Raw genomic sequence first — 19154 nt, forward strand, 5'->3', positions numbered from 1 at the left:
CACAGATATTGATAGCAGTTATATTCACAATTGACAAAACTTGGAAGTTACCAAGATGTCATTCAGTCAGTGCATGGATAAACTGTGGTGCAGGCAGACAATGGAATATTATTCAATGCAAAGAAAAAATGAGCTATCTGATAATGAAAAGACATGGAAGAACTGTAAATGCATGTTTCTAAGTGAAAGAAACTGATCTGAAAAAACTGCATACTGTATGGTTACAACTATATGACATTATGGAAAAGGCAAAATTACGGAGATAGTAAAAAGATCAGTTGTTCCAGAGGTTGTGGGAGGTGGTTAGGGTGAATAGGCAAAGCAGTCAACTTTTAGGGCAGTGAAAATACTCCATATGATATTACAGTGGTGGATATATGTCATTAAATATTTGTCCAAACCCATAAAACATCAAGAGTGACCCCTAAGGTAAACTATGGACTTTGAATGACTATAGTCTGTCAATGTTGGTTCATTCATATAAAAAATGTATCATTCTGATGAGTAATGGTGATAATGGGGGAGGTTATGCACGTGTGGGGGGCAGGAAATATGCAGATAATCTCTGTACCTTCCACTTATTTTATTGTAAACCTAAAACTTTTTCTTAAAAAAGTAAAGTCTATATAAAACAACCACCACAGCAAAATGACTACAAAGTGCATTATGCTGAGAAAAATAATTTTGTTAGAAAGTGCTAAAACTTGCAGTTTTAGAGACCTTTAGCTCACAGATGTAATAATTAGAAATTCTGGTGTTAATTATATGCGTAATGTTCCAGATATTCAATGTCTGACCCAAGTCCTTTGATAAGCACTAGCAATAATAATAGGTGAATGACCTTTTCAATTTTGGAGTCACTAGTAATATATAAAAAAATGAAAAATTAATAAAATATATTTTAATGACTACCTAATTGATCATGATTATTTAAATTCAGATTTATTTAAATTTATATTTGATAATGTAATTGGAATCTATTAAAAGGGCTTATTTTTGCTAGATTTTTAGATTAATAACAAAAATTATAGGAAGGAAAGATTATTGTTACTTTATCTTTGGTACTTTTATGTTGTAATATTGCTCTTCACACTGACTATATAAGCATGACATATTTATATATTATATATAATATGAATCTGTATTATATATTTTTTATTTCCAAGCCAGCCTTACTGCTTTTGTCAACAAATCCATGCTAAGAAACACTTTCTAATTTATGAATAGTTCATATGTTTGAATTTTTCCCACTAATATTGCAACACCAATGATCAATTGAATTGCCTACCTGAAAGTCATTTTAGTAATTTTATTTCCTCAGAAAATTGATATTACAATATAATATTAGAGAGTATGTGACTACCCTAATGAGTTGGATTTTAAAAGGCTGTTACTAATACTGATAAAATGACAAAGGTAATCTACCTTACCTTAGCTTCTGTAGCTTTCCAGAAATTATTCTCATATCTTTAAAGAAAAATGGCTAACACTAAGATCAAGAATACATTTTTGAGATTAGACTATTATAATTTTATTTTATTTTTCTTTTTACTGATCTTTTAAGGTTAAACTCTGCCTTTAAAATTCATGATGACAAAAGTAGAAAGTAATTTGAAAGGACTTCAATGTCATTTTTAGCTAAAATGATCATTTACTTGAGTCTCAAAAATTTGTTTAAAATGCTCAAAATATTATTAGGCATATCATTTAAAGGACTCAAATGAATCTTGAAAGTGCTAAGCTTATGAGATTTGCAAAATTAACTTTGTAATTACTGTGTGTCACAAAACACAGTGCTGACAGGCATTTTCCAACTGAATGAAGCTCACTTTAAAGCAATGAAAGCTATGCATAACAGAATATCAGTAAATAATTTTGGCATCACCAAACCTTTTTTGTATGAATGAATCAGAAAATAAGTATTCAAAACTTTTGTATAAAATTTATAAAATTTATTTATCACCTGATTTGGATAGTCCCCTGAAATATCTACAGTAATTAAATCAAGTTTATCACGTGTGCTTTGAATAAAAAAAACTTTCATTTCTTTTTGAAATTTAGTTTTACTTGAATTATCAAACTAAAACTGTCTTTAAACATGTTTTTGTCTGTATTGATTAGTATATTATTTATTTATAAAGCAGATGATATAAATAATTATAGTTTGATGAAAGTTTGCTTCACTACTGTTTGTTTAATACTGTAATAAACTTGAAGCAAACAAAATATTTTAATTTGAAAAGTTAATATTTTATGATTTTTAATACATTTTATTATTTACTGAAAAACAAACATCCACTTTTTCTATGTCACTGTGCAATACTACTTACCTTGAAATATTGTAATAGAAAAACTATTTTTCTATTTATAATCTTGATTTCTAATCTTATAACCTTACATATTAAAATGGGAAATCTAATAGTATGACATGAAAATAATATAAATTTTTAAAATTAGTCATGAAATGCAGTGCAGATCAGGTTATTGAAGTGAAATAAAGTGATTCAACTTATTTTACCTTGTTTTATTTTTGACACTTTAAAATAGACTGTAAAGAGTTCCCCATCACATATATTCAGTATGCATTTCCTCCCTAATCAATAAGTCAGACTTTATATTTTAGTAATGGTTGTTAGCATAGATAATATCTTTAAAATAACCTTCAATTAAAGTTTATGATATGAGCTCTGTAGGTGTTTTACGTGACCCTGAGAAATACAGATATCAAAAGCATTTAAATAATATACTGATGGGTAGTTATCTTGAGAACACTGTAAGTAATGTTATCCTATTCTGACTCACATCAGAAAAATCCAAATACACCACATCTTTTACTAAACACTCAGGCCATTTCTGGAATAGAGCAATGTGCCTGTCTAATTTAAAAGGACTTAAAATATCCTGAGTAAAACTTTAATTCCTCAGGCTTTTTCCATTACTCCTTGGAATTTACAGACCTAAACTTTTGTAGTTGATAGAATAATGATTAGAGGTAAGTGGTTCAAAACTAAGATAGCATAGGGTTAGTACAGTGATGTAAAGTAATTTTTCTCTAGCTAAAAAAGTCTTATTTCTTATGCAGAAATGACTGCTAAAACATCATGTTGTTCTCAAGTCTAGAACCTACACATTCAAAGAAAAGCATGCAGAGAAAAGTTACATTTTCAAAGGGGGAAAAAGACAGGTGGACATTGTTTATGTTTTTGGTCATATGTGTATTCTCTCAGTGTGTTGATCTCCCTACATTTCATAAAATGAAGTCCATTTTGGCATATGCCTTTCCACTTGGCAATAATTACCTCTAGGGATGTTTTCTTTAGAAAACACTACTACACAGTGAATAGAATGAACTGTAGAATTAACTAATTTTAAAATATTCTTCTCTTCTAACTCTTCTCTTTTCTAAAATCCTTCTATTTTCTGAATAACCCTAACAGATGCAAAGTTGCAAAGAAATGTTCTTCAATTAGATTTATGCAAAATTCAGTGACTGAAACAGCAATTCATCTACTTAGAGAAACTTTTTTATTAGTTGAGATTTAAAATGTGTTGTTCTGAGTGGTTCCCTTCAGAGCTGCCGCTAGGACCAGGAGTCAGGAAGACTTCTACAAAGTCATAAAACGTGGGTTAAGGAATAGAACTTATTGAGATCGGAGCATAATCACAAATGCAGAATCAGCAAGGCAAAGAATCATGCAATTCCTCAGTCTCCACATCATCTAACAGAGTGTTGTACTAAGGCCAGAGTCTCAGCTGCACTTAGCTGCAGAGGAACCCCATGTCACTCTGTGGGTCTCCTTTAAAATGTGAAAAAATGGCCTTTGTGGCTGTTTGGTGCCATTTAGTGTGGATTTCTTGCTATTTAAAGGAGTTGCTTGGGAACTCTGGATACAATGCATCTGAAGAATTAGGTCCTGTGGTACCTGTGTAGTGTTACAGCCCCATCCATGTTAGCATCATTGTGTAGGGATGGAGATGCACAACGGGAAAATGTAATGTTGGCAGACCACACAGGTCATTCTTGGGCAGTTCCACACCTGACACAATCAATGTTTTTCTTTGCTTGAGTAATTAATGCAATAGCTATATAGCAAATTGGGGCTTCTGTGGCCACTTTCAATGACTATAAATTTTAGTTAAGAAATTATGATTCATGAGTGGCATCATTGCATTTTTATACATGCTACAACCTCTGTTTCAGAAGTCAGCATTTCATCTGACCCTCAGGGTGTCAACTGGTGCTTGAAATCTTTCTTAAACAGCTTACCCTCCTTCTTTTGCATTTTCTTCCCTGGACAGTAGGTTCCTTGGCTCTCCATGTAATATCTGGGCCAAAAGGAACAAATTAGGCCACCTTTCTGCCTGGTCATATTAATTATGCTATTTCCTCCTGGAACCCATCTGCCTAGAAGTCTCCTACCAGAGACCCAAGCCAGGAGTGGGCTGAGAACTCCTCAGCCTTTCCAGACTCTCCTCTTTTCTTTTGCTAAGAAACACCTAAGCAGCATATTTTCTTTTCCATTCCCAGATCTCCCCCTATGCTTTTCATATTCCCTTAAGTCTTGAGAATTTTTTTCCAAAGACTTTTATGAAACACCCACATTTCACATGCACTTAATAGAGAAAAAAAAAGGAGATCCCAAAGTTGAATTATATTTCCTTTGATAGAATAATTCAATTCAAGTACATTTTTTATGTTAGCCTAGTAAGAGAAAGTCAGAAAATACAGTCTGGTCCAATCATTTTAACTTAAAAAGAAATTAAGACCTAATGGGTAAACTTCATCAGAAAAGGGAGAGAGAGTCTTAAAATCTCTCCCCCTCTCTGCCTTTTTGACTATACAGTAAGTCCCCTGCATAGGAACCTTCAAGTTGCAAACTTTCAAAGATGTGAACGTGCATTCACATGTCCAATCACATAAGTTAGTTCACGTGTCTGGCGTACATTGTCACAGGTGTGTATCCTCTATAAGTGGTTGTGTTTTTGTGTACTTTACAGTAATATATAAAATACCTTTACTTCAAGCCCAGGATGTCATCTATGCTCTACCATCTCCTGCCTCCTTTTTTTCTCCAGTCAGTAACTCTTCTGGCCTATTCATTCAATGCCAGCCCCTGTATTTCAACTGTTGTACTGTACTACTGTACTTTTCAAGGTACTGTACTATGATTAAAAGCATTTTCTTTATTTTTGTTTGTTTTTTATGTATTATTTGTGTGAAAAGTATTATAAACTGATTACAGTATAGTACTATATAGCCAATTGTGTTAGGCTAACTTTGTTGGACTTATGAACAAATTGGACCTACAAACATGCTCTTGGAATGGAACTCGTTTGTATGTAAGGGACTTACTGTAGGGTCAGTATTTTCTCTTGTTATCAAAAAGTTCTAGGATCACAGTATAGAGAACACGCTAGTAGTTTCCACTGGGGAGAGGGAAGAAGGGAGTGGAAATATAGGGGAAAGGGATTAAGAGGTACAAACTATTTTATATAAAATAAGTTATAAGCATACATAGTACCACACAGGGAATACAGCCAATAGTTCATAATAACTATAGATGGAGTATAACCTTTAAAAATTGTGAATCACTATTGTACACCTAAAACATATAGTATTGTACAGCAACTATACTTCAATAAAAGAAAAAAGTTTGATAGAGCATGCTAATAAAAATGCTTTTTATATTTAATTTGAAAAAAGTTCTAGGATTCTGTGGACTATGTGTATGTCAGGTTAGTAAAACATTTATATATGAATTTTCAGCTAAATACATTTCCACAGAGGTGACCATACTTAGAAAATGCTATGCAGAGTTCATGTGTAGCATTCTGAAATTAATGTTTCAGAAAACAGCAACAAAATTCTATGCAGCATGACCAAAACAGTGGAAAACTGGAAGATTCATGGGCATCAAAGGAAACCCATTTTCCTCTGTTGAGAAATCAAAACTCTAGAGCCTTCTCTCATGTGGGAGGCTTGAATGTTTTCACCATATAGTAAAATAAATAATGAAAAATCCATTCTTATCTACACGATTGCAGATATATAAACCTTAGCGTTAACTGCAAAATACTAAAATTCCAAAAAGGACAAGCAGTTAATCAACAATACATGTGTTCTCACACTATCTTTAAAATCTCATGATGCATTTGTTTATCAACATTTGAGAAATGAATAATCAAATATTTTTTTTCAATTCTAATAAAATAAAAACTAAAGTATATAACTATATTAGCAGTAAAATACACACTTCACATTTTCACTCCTTGAAAGAGTTTTTGGTTTCACAGTTCGACATATTCATAATTTTTTTTATTCCTACTAAGATCCATTTAAATCCATAATTGTCTCATTTGAGCTCAGCATGGTTACCATTTAAAAGCTTTTTTTTAAAGGTGTCCATACTGCTCTAGTGCATAATAAGCTGTATGCAATCTTGTGATAACGTGGTGAGACCCTCACTTGAGCCTAGAATGATTGCATCTTTGCTCACTATGAATGCTGTATTGATGCTTTGTATTTCATACTTTGAAAAGAAGAAACAATAAATTAAAATAGCAATTGAAACCCAATATACATTTCAGATTTCAAACCACAGGTGCTCTATGTGCCTTAGATACAAAGTGCTAACTGAAAGTTTATTTCATGTGAAAAATGATGTAATTAGAACATGTCTTTCATTAAGACATTATAGTTATTATTGAATTATTTGGTTTAATCTCAAGTAATGTATTGGTTATTCAGTTAAGCATATTTGAAATGTTAACTGTAGCTCCAGAGTATTTTAAATTAGCTTTTTTATTGAATCTAAAAGTAAGTATATTATTAAAACAAATACATGTAGTTAATGAAGTGTGATAGTAAAAAAGTAAAGTATTTTATATTCACATGTATGATTATAGCTACATGTTGGTGTCATTTTATTAATCTATATTTTAAAGCAATTTTAATTTTTTCACTAAAATATGATTTTCAAGTCAAATAAATCTCTTAAAATCTATTTCACTTTAATCAGTGATTAAAAAAAAACTTTTTTCTGTGTAAGTACTCTTCAGAGGATAGAAAAAATGAGCAATGGGAAAGAGCATATTCCATTACTATTATTTGACACCTTTTAGTTTTGTGTTTCTTGAAGACATACTTTTTCAGAATAGCAATAGCTAAAAAAACCTTAATAACATTATTTTAATACTATGTAAAGATGTCATACAAAGGAAAAATAAGAGTTCATCATTTAATTTATTTCTTTTAGATCATTAAAATAGAAAGTAAATGGAACTTCCTAAAGTTTAGGTAACTTTCTTTATCTGGAACTTATTCAAGGTATGACTCAGTGTATAACTAAGAAAATAGAAATCACCTGAGAAGGCTTATTTAACACAAAGGACTGTTTTTTGAGAACATGTATTTGTCTCATACAAGCACAGAATATAAAAAGATACTTTCAAGATATAAATTTTATGCAATACACGTGTAAAAAAGTTTCAGCTTATCAAAAGTATTTAATCTTCTATTTTAAGACATTCAGTATATTCAGTAATTTGGCATAATTTTATATTACATAATACATCTCTTTTTCTCCTTTAATTGCCTTATATTTACATTTTCATAACGCATAATTCAGTCTTCCTCCATTTTACCTGAACTCTTCTTATTTACAAGACATGTAAAGTGGTAGAATTGGTTATCAGGGGAATCTTATTATGTAAGTAATTAATAGGTGTGGTTCTAAACTATAAATAATCAAGTGATACTTTATAAAATATGTAAAAATAGTATGGGGTATGTTTTGAAAGTAATTTATAATCTAAAATTTCTAAAGGCTAACGATGTTTATTTTTATTTATTTTTTATTATTTTTTTTGGGGGGGTACACCAGGTTCAATCATCTGTTTTTATACACATATCCCCATATTCCCTCCCTTCTTTGACTCCCCCCCTCGAATCCCCCCCACCCTCCCTGCCCCAGTCCTCTAAGGCATCTTCCATCCGATGTTTAAATGAAAGGAATACTCTCGTATATTTTAACGGAAAAAAATTAAGATAAATAGTTTTAACCCATTCTTACTTTCCTTTTTCCTTTTCAAAATGGTGCTGTTAATTTAAATGCAACATTGAAGTGCTTTTGAAAATTATTGAATGCAACTATACATTTTCACTCAGTGTGTACATAAAAGATGCTTCATTTAAATTTCCTTTGCAATTTCAGAAATGTTTATAATGGTCTTCATTCTAAATTAGAGATCACATTGATTAAGAAATTGTTTGATATTAATACCAGTATACAGATTTTAGTCTTTCAGATACATAATTTAGACTGTAACTTGAAAGACAAAAGGAAAATAGAGGTTAGTTATTCTTTCCAAATATATTAGTAACAAAAAAAGAGACATTTTACTATGGAATGGATGATTATATTTTATCAGGGTGTCTTACAATCTTGTATTCATTGAAATCTGTTGACAGTAAAATAAACAAACATGTCATTATTTTTGAAAACACTAACCCTAACAAATCCATCAATATGCTCCAAGCACAAAGAATCTATTTGTAGGTATCACTTAAATTTTTTGTTTGTTTGTTTGTTTGTTTAGAAAGCAAAATTAAAAAGAAAACCAAAATTTCAGATACCCTAAAATATTTCTTGTTTCAATACCTTGTATGTAGAATCCCTGTCATTTTCATGAGAGCAACTTATGATATATGAGTTGCTCTCATATGTTTAAGAGGAAATATATTACTAAATTATTTCAGACTCATAAAAGTTAAGGCTTTTTTTCATAAATTTTGAAAATGATTTATATTTGTAAAAGATCTATATACAGCAGAGTAGATGTCCTATTTCCCAGTGACATCACAAATAAGATCATTTTTAACTACATGCCTCATTATGCAGTTTTATTTTAATTTTAATCCATGGTTAGTGTGAGTTTCTTACTGTGTTGCATACAGGATTAAACCTTATACCACACACCAGATGTAAAATAGCATTTTTCCTCAATAAATCATAGTTTATATGCACATTTTATTTCCTGATTAATGGAGTACCAAAATTACTATGCATAATTTCTGCATAATATCTACAATTGTATTATTAAAATCTAACAATTCCATTTTATGGCTGAAATAAAATATAATTCAGCTATACCAGTGGGAAAAAATAAAACTACAGATATTACTTTAGGTGATTTTAGAAGGGATAAAATTCTATAAAGTCATATTAAAATATAGCTATATCTATTTGTATTCAGAAATAAATTCTTTTTTTGTTTGTATTTAGAAGTGTATATCAGTAAACCAATTTTTCCATCAAAAATGGGATGCCCCCTCCAGTTAGGTTTTAACAGTTGGTTTCAAAACTGTGCTGTGTTTTTTTGTATCCCACAGTTCTTAACAACATGTAGTTATTCAATATCTATACTTGGAATGGGTGATCATTTTCTTTTTAAAAATATACAAAATGAAGAATATTAACTTTAAATTAGAATAAATAATTGTAAGCAATTATTTCCAGCCTTAGATTACTATTTTTATGTGTGGGAAGACATTCTGGAACCTTTTTGAAACATTGAAAATGTTGAAGTATGTGGGCCGAGCGATGGGATTCAGAATGTCCTGCTTGAGCAGTGGAGTTGCTGAGGGTGCGGGGCGTGGAGACTAATATCACCCTGTTTGGTCCTGAGGGATGGCTGGTTAGCCAAAGACGGGTAAGATTCCTCAGAGGAGGAACAACCTAAGACAGGCACAGCCGCAGAGGGGCCAACAGGGTTGGTGCATAGAGCCTTCCTTGTATCACCGTGTTTGGCCCTGGAGGATGACTGGTTAGCCAGAGACGGGTAAGATTCCTCAAGGGAGGAACAACCTAAGACAGGCACAGTCGCAGCGGGGCCAACACGGGTGGGGCACAGACCCTTAATCCTTTTGAGAGAGGTCTCCTGCCCCCAGGGCTGCTTTGCTCTCCACGCCCAGCTCAAATCAGGACCCAGGAGGCAAACAAAGATCATTGCGCCCAGTCATGTGAGGCCTTTGATTGTTTATGGGATTAACCTGGGAGTGTTAGACCCTTAGGCTATGCCGAGAACTCAATAAAAGCAACGTGGGATCAATCAGCAAGGCTCTTGATCCTAGAGGTCTTGAGTCCCCCGGTCCCATCTTTCTCTTCAGTCTGTGTCTGTGTGTTCTTCAAGCTTGCGGCACCCGTCACTCACCTCGAGTCGCCGAGTTGATCACGGCATTTATGTCTTAACAATAACAACAGAGAACATTTTTAAATAAAAAATCACATCTATTTTTATAAATATTCAACATATAAATAAGTTATAACTGTAACATGTATCAGGACCTAATATAGATTTTAGAAAATACCTTTGTCCATACTTTCTTACATTAAGTGGATTTGCATTTTGAAGAATTGGATAGATGCCAACTTAAAATTATTTACATATATGAGAAAACTATTAAAAGGCTTCTGCTGCCTGATAAGTAGACAGAATAAAATTAAACTGAAGTGAGCTGGCAGATTAAAATTGGTTTCTTTCTGGTTTTAACTATTTTTCTGAGAATAATGAAGCTAAATAACAACTCAAATGACTTTACTGTTGGTATTGATTACTTTTGACAATTACCACGTAGCACTCTGAATCCCCTATTACTTAGGATCTCTGTTTAGTGTTCGACACTTGACCATTTTCTCCAACTTGAAATTCTTCATTCCTTTGATTTCTATGATAACATTATTTCCTACTTCACCTTCCTCCTTAACTCCTGCTTTTCAGTGTTTTATGTCTCTTCTTTTACTCAAAACTTAAATGGTATCTTTTAATATTCTAGTTTCCCATTTTTTGTTTTTACTCCTTTTAATTGTTTTTACTCCTTCCAGTGAGTTCCCTTAAAGATTCAAAGTTTCCATCAAGCCCGATTTCATGCAATTCATAAATGAGTACAGGCAGAGTCTTGCCTAATATCGAATACATAATTATTTAACAGTAGGTATATGGGATGTGAATATACTATCCAATTAATTCAATATGGTTCTTCTCAAAACTTTTTCTCATTTTATACTATCCATTTTGGTTAATAAAAACACCATTGGATTGGTTACCCAAGTAAGAAACCCACTATAAATATTAATTATAAAATTGTTCCTTCAATATCTATACTCAGTCACTTATTAATCCTTTTGACTTGTTTCTATTTCCTTACCTTTCACATCAGCCCCCTTCATTTCTAGGTCTGCTGCTTGTTTCAGATCATGACTTACTTCTGCCTTTAGTAATACAAAAGCAAAATTGCAAAAAAACTGACTACAGGATAAAAACATTGCCTATTATACTAGCTAAAATTTATTGAGTGTATCTATGGCCCAGGCACTGTTGTAACTGCTTTACATTGTTAGCCTTGATTCATCCACAAAACTACCTATGAGGCTTTTATTATCTCCGTTTCACAGATGAGGAAACTGGGACCTTGAGTAATTACATAATGGGTATAACAAGAGGTAGAGCAGAGATGAGAAATGAGACTGGGATTTCTATACTGAATTCTTGAACCCTCCTCTATGTGATCTCTTATTTTAAGAAGCTAGTTTCCTTAATGTGAAGATCTTCCATAATTAAATGGCTACCTCTCTCTCATAAGTCATCATATACCATAATCTCTTTCTTAGGTCCTCATCTTAGGCACTGCATGCCCATATATATATTTCCCTGAATGTGTATAACATTCTTTCTTGTCTCCATATATTATCATTTGTTTTTGCCTCTGAAACATTGTGTATTCTCTTCCCCCTAAATGCCTCTTGAACTTTTCTCCACTAAGTATCCTGCTTATCTTTGACCAACTATAGCATAGTTTATCAAGGTTTTCTTTGCTATGCTGTATCATTGTTCTTATAGCAATACATTTACATCATTTACATATCTTCCTGATTCATCAACTTAATATAGCACAGAGGCATGCATAATATTCATCTTTGTACTCTTGCAAACTATAGACATTCAATAATATTTATTAAATGAGCTCCAGATTTCTCAATTATATTTTTTTTTCTAGCAACAGAACTAGCACTATTTTATTTTTATTTTTTAATTAATTTTTACTGGAGTATAGTTGATTTACTATGTTGTATTTGTTTCTGCTGTACAACAAAGTGAATCAGTGATACATATATCCATTCTTTTTTGGATTCTTTTGCCATATAGGTCATTATGGAGTATTGCACAGAGTTCCTGTGCTATTCAGTAGGTCCTTATTAGTTACCTATTTTATATATATTAGTGTGTATATGTCAACCCTAATCTCTCAATTTATTCTTCCCCCCTTTTCCCCGTGATGACTATAAGTTTGTTTTCTACATTGGTGACTCTATTTTGTTAACAAGTTCATTTGATTCCATCTATAATTGATATAATATGATATTTGTATTTCTTTGACTTCCTTCACTAGGTATGAATCTCTAGTCCATCCATATTGCTGTAAGTGGCATTATTTTTCATTCTTTTTTATGACTGAGTAATATTCCATTGTATATATATATCACATCTTCTTTATCCATTCCTCTGTCAGTTGACATTAGGTTGCCTCCATGTCTGGCTATTGTAAATAGTGCTACAATGAACATCGTGGTGAACATAATTTTTGAATTATGGTTTTCTCTGGGTATGTGCCCAGGAGTAGGATTGCTGAATCATATGGTAGCTCTGTTTTTAGTTTTTTAAGGAACCTCCATACTTTTCTCCATAGTGGCTCTACCAGTTTACATTCCCACCAAGAGTGTAGGAGGGTTCCCTTTTCTCTACACCCTCTCCAGCATTTATTGTTTGTAGATTTTTTGATGATGGCCATTCTGACCAGTGTGAAGTGATACCTTACTATAGTTCTGATTTGTATTTCTCTAATGATGAGTGATGTTGGGCATCTTTTCATATGTTTTTTAGCCATCTGTCTGTCTTCTTCGCAGAAATGTCTATTTGGATCTTCTGCCCATTTTTGATTGGATTGCTTGTTTTTTTGATATTGAGCTGCATGAGCTGTTTGTATATATTGGAGATTGACCCCTTGTTGGTCACTTCACTTACAAACATTTTCTCCCATTCTGTGGGTTGTCTTTTCTTTTTGTTTATTTGCTGAGAACTAGCATTATTTTAGAAAAAGGCTTCCTGGAGTTACTGTACTTCTGATATTTCAGTCACATAATAATCTCAATTCATGAGAGCAAAGCTCTCTAGGTGAAAGATTCAGAACTAGTAAAATGAGAGGACGTACCCATAATACAATGAATGTGTGAACTCCCTCTTCTGACACATTCCTTCCTGTGCATATTCATGTCCTAGCTTACTTCATTGTTATTTTCACCTTAATTCTGATGTGATGCATTCTGAATCTGTAAGATGACTTACTCTTGTTAGTGATGATCACGTTAGCCTCCTCCTCCTGCAGTAAATTTCCAGGGCTTCATGACTTCAGCCAGCAAACAAAGGTCAAAAATAGTTTCTTCCAAAATATACATCCTCATTTATAACACTACTTGGAGCAATCAGCAGTTTTATATACTAAACATTTCAAGTTTTATGTGAACCTGAAGTAAGAGTCAGAGTCCCAACAGAGAATAAGTGAGTACATTATGAATAAATAAATGAATATAGAAATGCAAAATTTTATGCATTAAATAGAAACCCATATTTTTCCAATTAACTGATAACATAAAGTTATTGTGACACATGAATGTTTTTATCTCTATCATGTTAGGTGTTTATATAATTAATATTGATGAGCTAGAAATTATTTTATATCAGACTATGAATACATATTAAAGTTATTTATTTTTATTTTTATTTTTTAAGCTCTTCATTGGAATATAATTGCTTTACACTCTTGTACCAGCTTATGAGGTACACCAAAGTGAATCAGCTGTATTTATACACATATCCCATATCCCCTCCCTCCCATGACTCCCCTCCACCCTCCCTGTCTGGCCCTCTAAAGCATCATCTCCCATCACTGAGTTGATCTCCCTTTGTTATACAGTAACTTCCCACTAGCTATCCATTTTACAGTTGGTAGTATATATATGTCTATGCAATTAATATTGATAAGCTAGAAATTATTTTATATCAGACTATGAATACATATTAAAGTTTTTAAAAATGAACAAAGATATCATTTGGATATTGTACTAAACTACTTTCACTGTTTAGCTGGAGTTGCAGGTTTGAGAGTCTAGGCAATTCATTTTATTGTTCCATTAATTTTATAGTTTGGATGTAGTATTGCAGTTCTTATCTATAAAATCAAATGAGTTTTTGCTCTGTTATTGTTTTGGTTATTAATTGCTGAATAGCAAACTATCCTCAAAGTTTTTGAATTAAAATAAGAATCACTTTATTTCCTAATTTTATAGGTCAGGAAATTGAGTAGAGCTCATTTGGACAACTCTCCTCCACACAGCAAAAGCTGGATTCACTCGTGGTATTCAGCTGGTGCCTGGTGTAGTCTGGAGGGTCAAAAATAAATTAACCCTCATGTCTGATGTCTTGATGGTAACAAATGGATGGTTTGCCTCAATAGGAAGCCTCTCCCCCTCAGTGAATCTTGGGGCCTCTGTGCATTCTCTCCAGGGTGCATAGATTCTGAAAAGCCTCTCAGGGATATGAGAAGTGAGCTTTCCAAGAGGCCCAGGTAGAAACTGCAAAACGCTGATGACCTAAGTTTGGGAGTCCCAGAATATCTTACCTACCACATTCAGCTGGCCAAACAAATATCTACTCAAGGCCTGATTCAAAAAAATGAATAGATGCTGCTTCTTGATGGGGAAATGATATACCTGTTTAAGAATAGAAAGGACTGATGGCAGTCTTCTTGGAAATATTACCATAGTCAGCTACTCACAGCAAAAAGCCTGTAAGAACTGTAACCCAAATAGTCTGATTCCACTAAGATTGTCCTAAAACCTTATTTTATTTTTTTGTATTTAAAACCTTGCACATTTTATCAGTATTGTTATATATATGTATATATTTATATTCAGCAGTTCTATTAATAGAAAATTTCCCACAAAGCACGTTACTGTGATTTTTTTCTAAAGAACATGCTTAAAACTTAGCCCGCATGAAATAAAGGACATTATTTATATGTTCAATTTCTACTTGAGCCAAACTTTATTCTTTGTTGTCTTTACCTCTATTCTCCATCTCTTTGGGACACAGATGGCTCAAAGGGACAAAAATTTTAGTTTTGTTTTTCATAAACAAATGTGAGCATATTTGGAATTGTCTGGAACACCAAAAAGTTATTTTTTTCCTCTTTTCATCTACTAAGTCCAAAAATATTTTTGGCCACAGAGACTATGTTGAGGATGGATAGAACATAAATGAAATGTCTTCCTAAACTCCTCTCTGTGTATGCTTTTCGAACTATAGCATTTCCCATAATGTTAGTTTCCATTTGCTGTGGTCTTCACTATTTTCACCTATAGGTTCTAGAATTTCATTGGATTGATATTGTTTCAGCAAACGTCACTTTACATTTAACATAATTTTAAATTTTATCAGGTGAAACAAAACATTTGGGCTAATTCCAGTGTATTTCTTCATCAATAAATTGCATGTGGGGAGAAGTGGTACTATAAACAATTAATGAGATCAGTTAGCTTTGATCTCAGATCTTAGAGCATATCAGAGATCCACCAGTCAGTAATGTTGCAGATTTTAAGTACTAGGATCCTTATTTGTGTGGTAAAAATGCTAACATCCACAGAATTACTTTAATAAAAGTATTTACTGTAATAAATTTCCATTGTATCATTGCACTCTTTGAATAAATCCAATGTGATCGATATGCTGTTTCTTTTTTAAATTTAAATAAGAATGAATTCAATATTGAACATTTTTGTTTAGAACTTTTTTTTTTTCCATGCCTCTGAGTTTGATTGTCTTTGTCAGGTTTGGTAGCAAGTTTACTCAAGCCTTGTAAAAAATGGGAACTATTTCCTCCTTTTGTATTCTCTTCAAATGCTTGAATAATATTGAAGTTATGCATATGTCCATATTTATGTAATAGATTAATGGAATCGCTCTTTAGTCCCAAGTTTTATTTGTGGATTTTACCTATTAATCCATTTTGAATTATTATTTTTGTCTTTTAATTTTTTATTTTATCTTTTTCCCAGTAACTTTTATTGAGATACAATTGACATACATAAAATGCATATATTTAAAGTGTACAATTTGATATTTTTGTTATTACTAATGCACATATGGCAATCCCAATCTCCCAATTCATCTCTCCCCCCGCCCCCTGTTTTCCCCCCTTGATGTCCATATGTTTGTGCTCCACATCTGTGTCTCTATTTCTATTTTGTTAATAAGCTCATTTGTAAGATTTTTTTAAGATTCCATATATAATTGATATAATATGATGTATGTCTTTCTCTGTCTGACTTCCTTCACTTGGTATGAATCTCTAGTCCATCCATATTGCTGCAAGTGGTATTCTTTCATTATTTTTTATGACTGAGTAATATTCCATTATATGTATATACCACATCTGCTTTATCCATTCCTCTGTCAGTTGACATTTAGGTTGTTTCCATGACCTGGCTATTGTAAATAGTGCTGCAATGAACATTGGGGTGCATGTGTCTTTTTGAATTATGGTTTCCTCTGGGTAAATGCCCAGTAGTGGGATTACTGTGTCATATAGTAATTCAGTTGCTTTGTTGGCAAATATTTTCTCCCATTCTGAGAGTTGTCTTTTTATCTTGCTTATAGTTTCCTTTGCTATGCAAAAGCTTTTAAGTTTCATTACGTCCCACTGGTTTATTTTTGTTTTTATTTCCTTTACTCTAGGAGGTCAGTCAAAAAAGATCTTGCTGTGATTTATGTCAAAGAGTGTTCTTACTATGGTTTCCTCTAGGAGTTTTATAGTGTCTGGCCTTACATTTAGGTCTTTAATCTATTTTGAGTTTATTTTTGTGTATGGTATTAGGGAGTGTTCTAATTTCATTCTTGTACATGTTGCTGTCCAGTTTTCCTAGCACCATTTATTGAAGAGGCTGTCTTTTCTCCATTGTCCTTGCCTCCTTTGTCATAGATTAGTTGACCACAGTTTATCTTTCAGCTTTCTACTCTGTCCCATCAATCTATATTTCTGTTTTTGAACCAGTACCATATTGTCTTGATTACTGTATCTTTGTAGTATAGTCTGAATTCAGGGAGTCTGATTCCTCCAGCTCTGTTTTTTCCTCTCAAGATTGCTTTGGCTATTCTAGGTCTTTTGAGTCTCCATAGAAATTTTAGGATTTCTTGTTCTAGTTCTGTAAAAAATGCCATTAGTAATTTGATAGGGATTGCATTGAATCTGTAAATTGCTTTGGGTAGTATAATCATTTTCACAATGTTGATTCTTCCAATCCAAGAACATGGTATATCTCTCCATCTGTTTATGTCATCTTTGATTTCTTTCATCAGTATCTTATAGTTTTCTGCATGCAGGTATTTTGCCTCTTTAGGTTAGGCTTATTCCTAGGTATTTTAGTCTTTTCCTTGCAATGGTGAATGGGAATGTTTCCTTAATTTCTCTTTCTGATCTTTCATTGTTAATGTGTAGGAATGCAAGAGTTTTTTTTTTTTTTTTTTTTTTTTTTTTTTTTTGTATTCATTTTGTATCCTGCAACTTTACCAAATTTACTGAGTAGTTCAAAGAGTTTTCTGGTGGCACCTTTAGGATTTTCTATGTATAGTATCACGTCATCTGCAAACAGTGACAGTTTTACTTCTTTTCCAGTTTGGATTTCTTTTATTTCTTTTTCTTCTCTGATTGCCATGGCAAGGACTTCCAAAACTATGTTGAATAGTAGTGGGAAGAGTAGACATCCTTGTCTTATTCCTGATGTTAGAGGGAATGCTTTCAGTTTTTCACCATTGAGAATGATGTTCACTGTGGGTTTGTTGTTTATGTTCTTTATTATGTTGAGGTAGGTTCCCTCTATGCCCACTTTCTGGAGAATTTTTTATCATAAATGGGTGTTGAATTTTGTCAAAAGCTTTTTCTGCATCTATTGAGATGATCATGTGGTTTTTATTCTTCAGTATGTTAATATGGTGTATCACATTGATTGATTTGCATACATTGAAGAATCCTTGCATCCCTGGCATAAGTGCCACTTGATCATGGTGTATGATCCTTTTAATGTGTTGTTGGATTCTGTTTGCTAGTAATTGGTTCAAGATTTTTTGATCTGAATTCATCAGTGATATTGGTGTGTAATTTTCTTTTTTTTGTAGTATCTTTGTCTGGTTTTGGTATCAGGGTGATGGTAGTCTCATAAAATGAGTTTGGGAGTGTTCCTTCCTCTGCCAATTTTTGGAAGAGTTTTAGAAGGATGATTGTTAGTTGCTCTCTAAATGTTTGATAGAATCACCTACGAAGCCATCTGGTCCTGGACTTTTGTTTGTTGGATGATTTTTATCATATGATTATTTTAGAATTTAGATTATTTTTAGGTTTTATTAATCTTCTATTTTCCATCTCAGTAAGACTTTTAAGGAAATTATTTGTTTTATATATATAATTTTTCAAATCTTTTGAAGGAAAATATATCAGAGGATTATTGTTTTACTATAAAGTTGTTCATATATACATGAAGTAAACAAATAATCATAATTTAAAGAATAATAATAAAATAAATAGCATGATTCACATCACCCAGTAAAAGAAGATTAACCAAATCTTTGGAGCTGCCTTTCTTCCCTTTGGAATTCACATGTTTTTCTCCCTAAAAAAGCAAAATTTATTATAAATATAGAGAGCTATATTGCCTTATGTTGTTTTACAATATTAGTACATATGTATGTGACCATATAAAATAACAATTGTTTAGCTTTCTCTGTTTTTGGATATTTTATAATTAGAATTATACAGTTTGTGTGAAGTTAATTATATTGCACAGAAGTAGCTTTGAATGTGTGATAGGAAGAATGCCACCCCAAAGCTGTTCACAACCTAATCTCTGGAACTGGTGAATATGTTACATTCTATGGCAAAAGGGATTTTGCAGATGTAACTGCGTCTATGGATCTTAAAATAAGGAGATCACCAGGATTTTTTTGGTGGATCCAAATGAATTATGTGAGCCCTTAAAATGCTGAGAACT

The sequence above is a fragment of the Hippopotamus amphibius genome, chromosome 13, assembly GCF_030028045.1.
Source record: "Hippopotamus amphibius kiboko isolate mHipAmp2 chromosome 13, mHipAmp2.hap2, whole genome shotgun sequence".
NCBI classification, from domain to species: Eukaryota; Metazoa; Chordata; class Mammalia; order Artiodactyla; family Hippopotamidae; genus Hippopotamus; species Hippopotamus amphibius.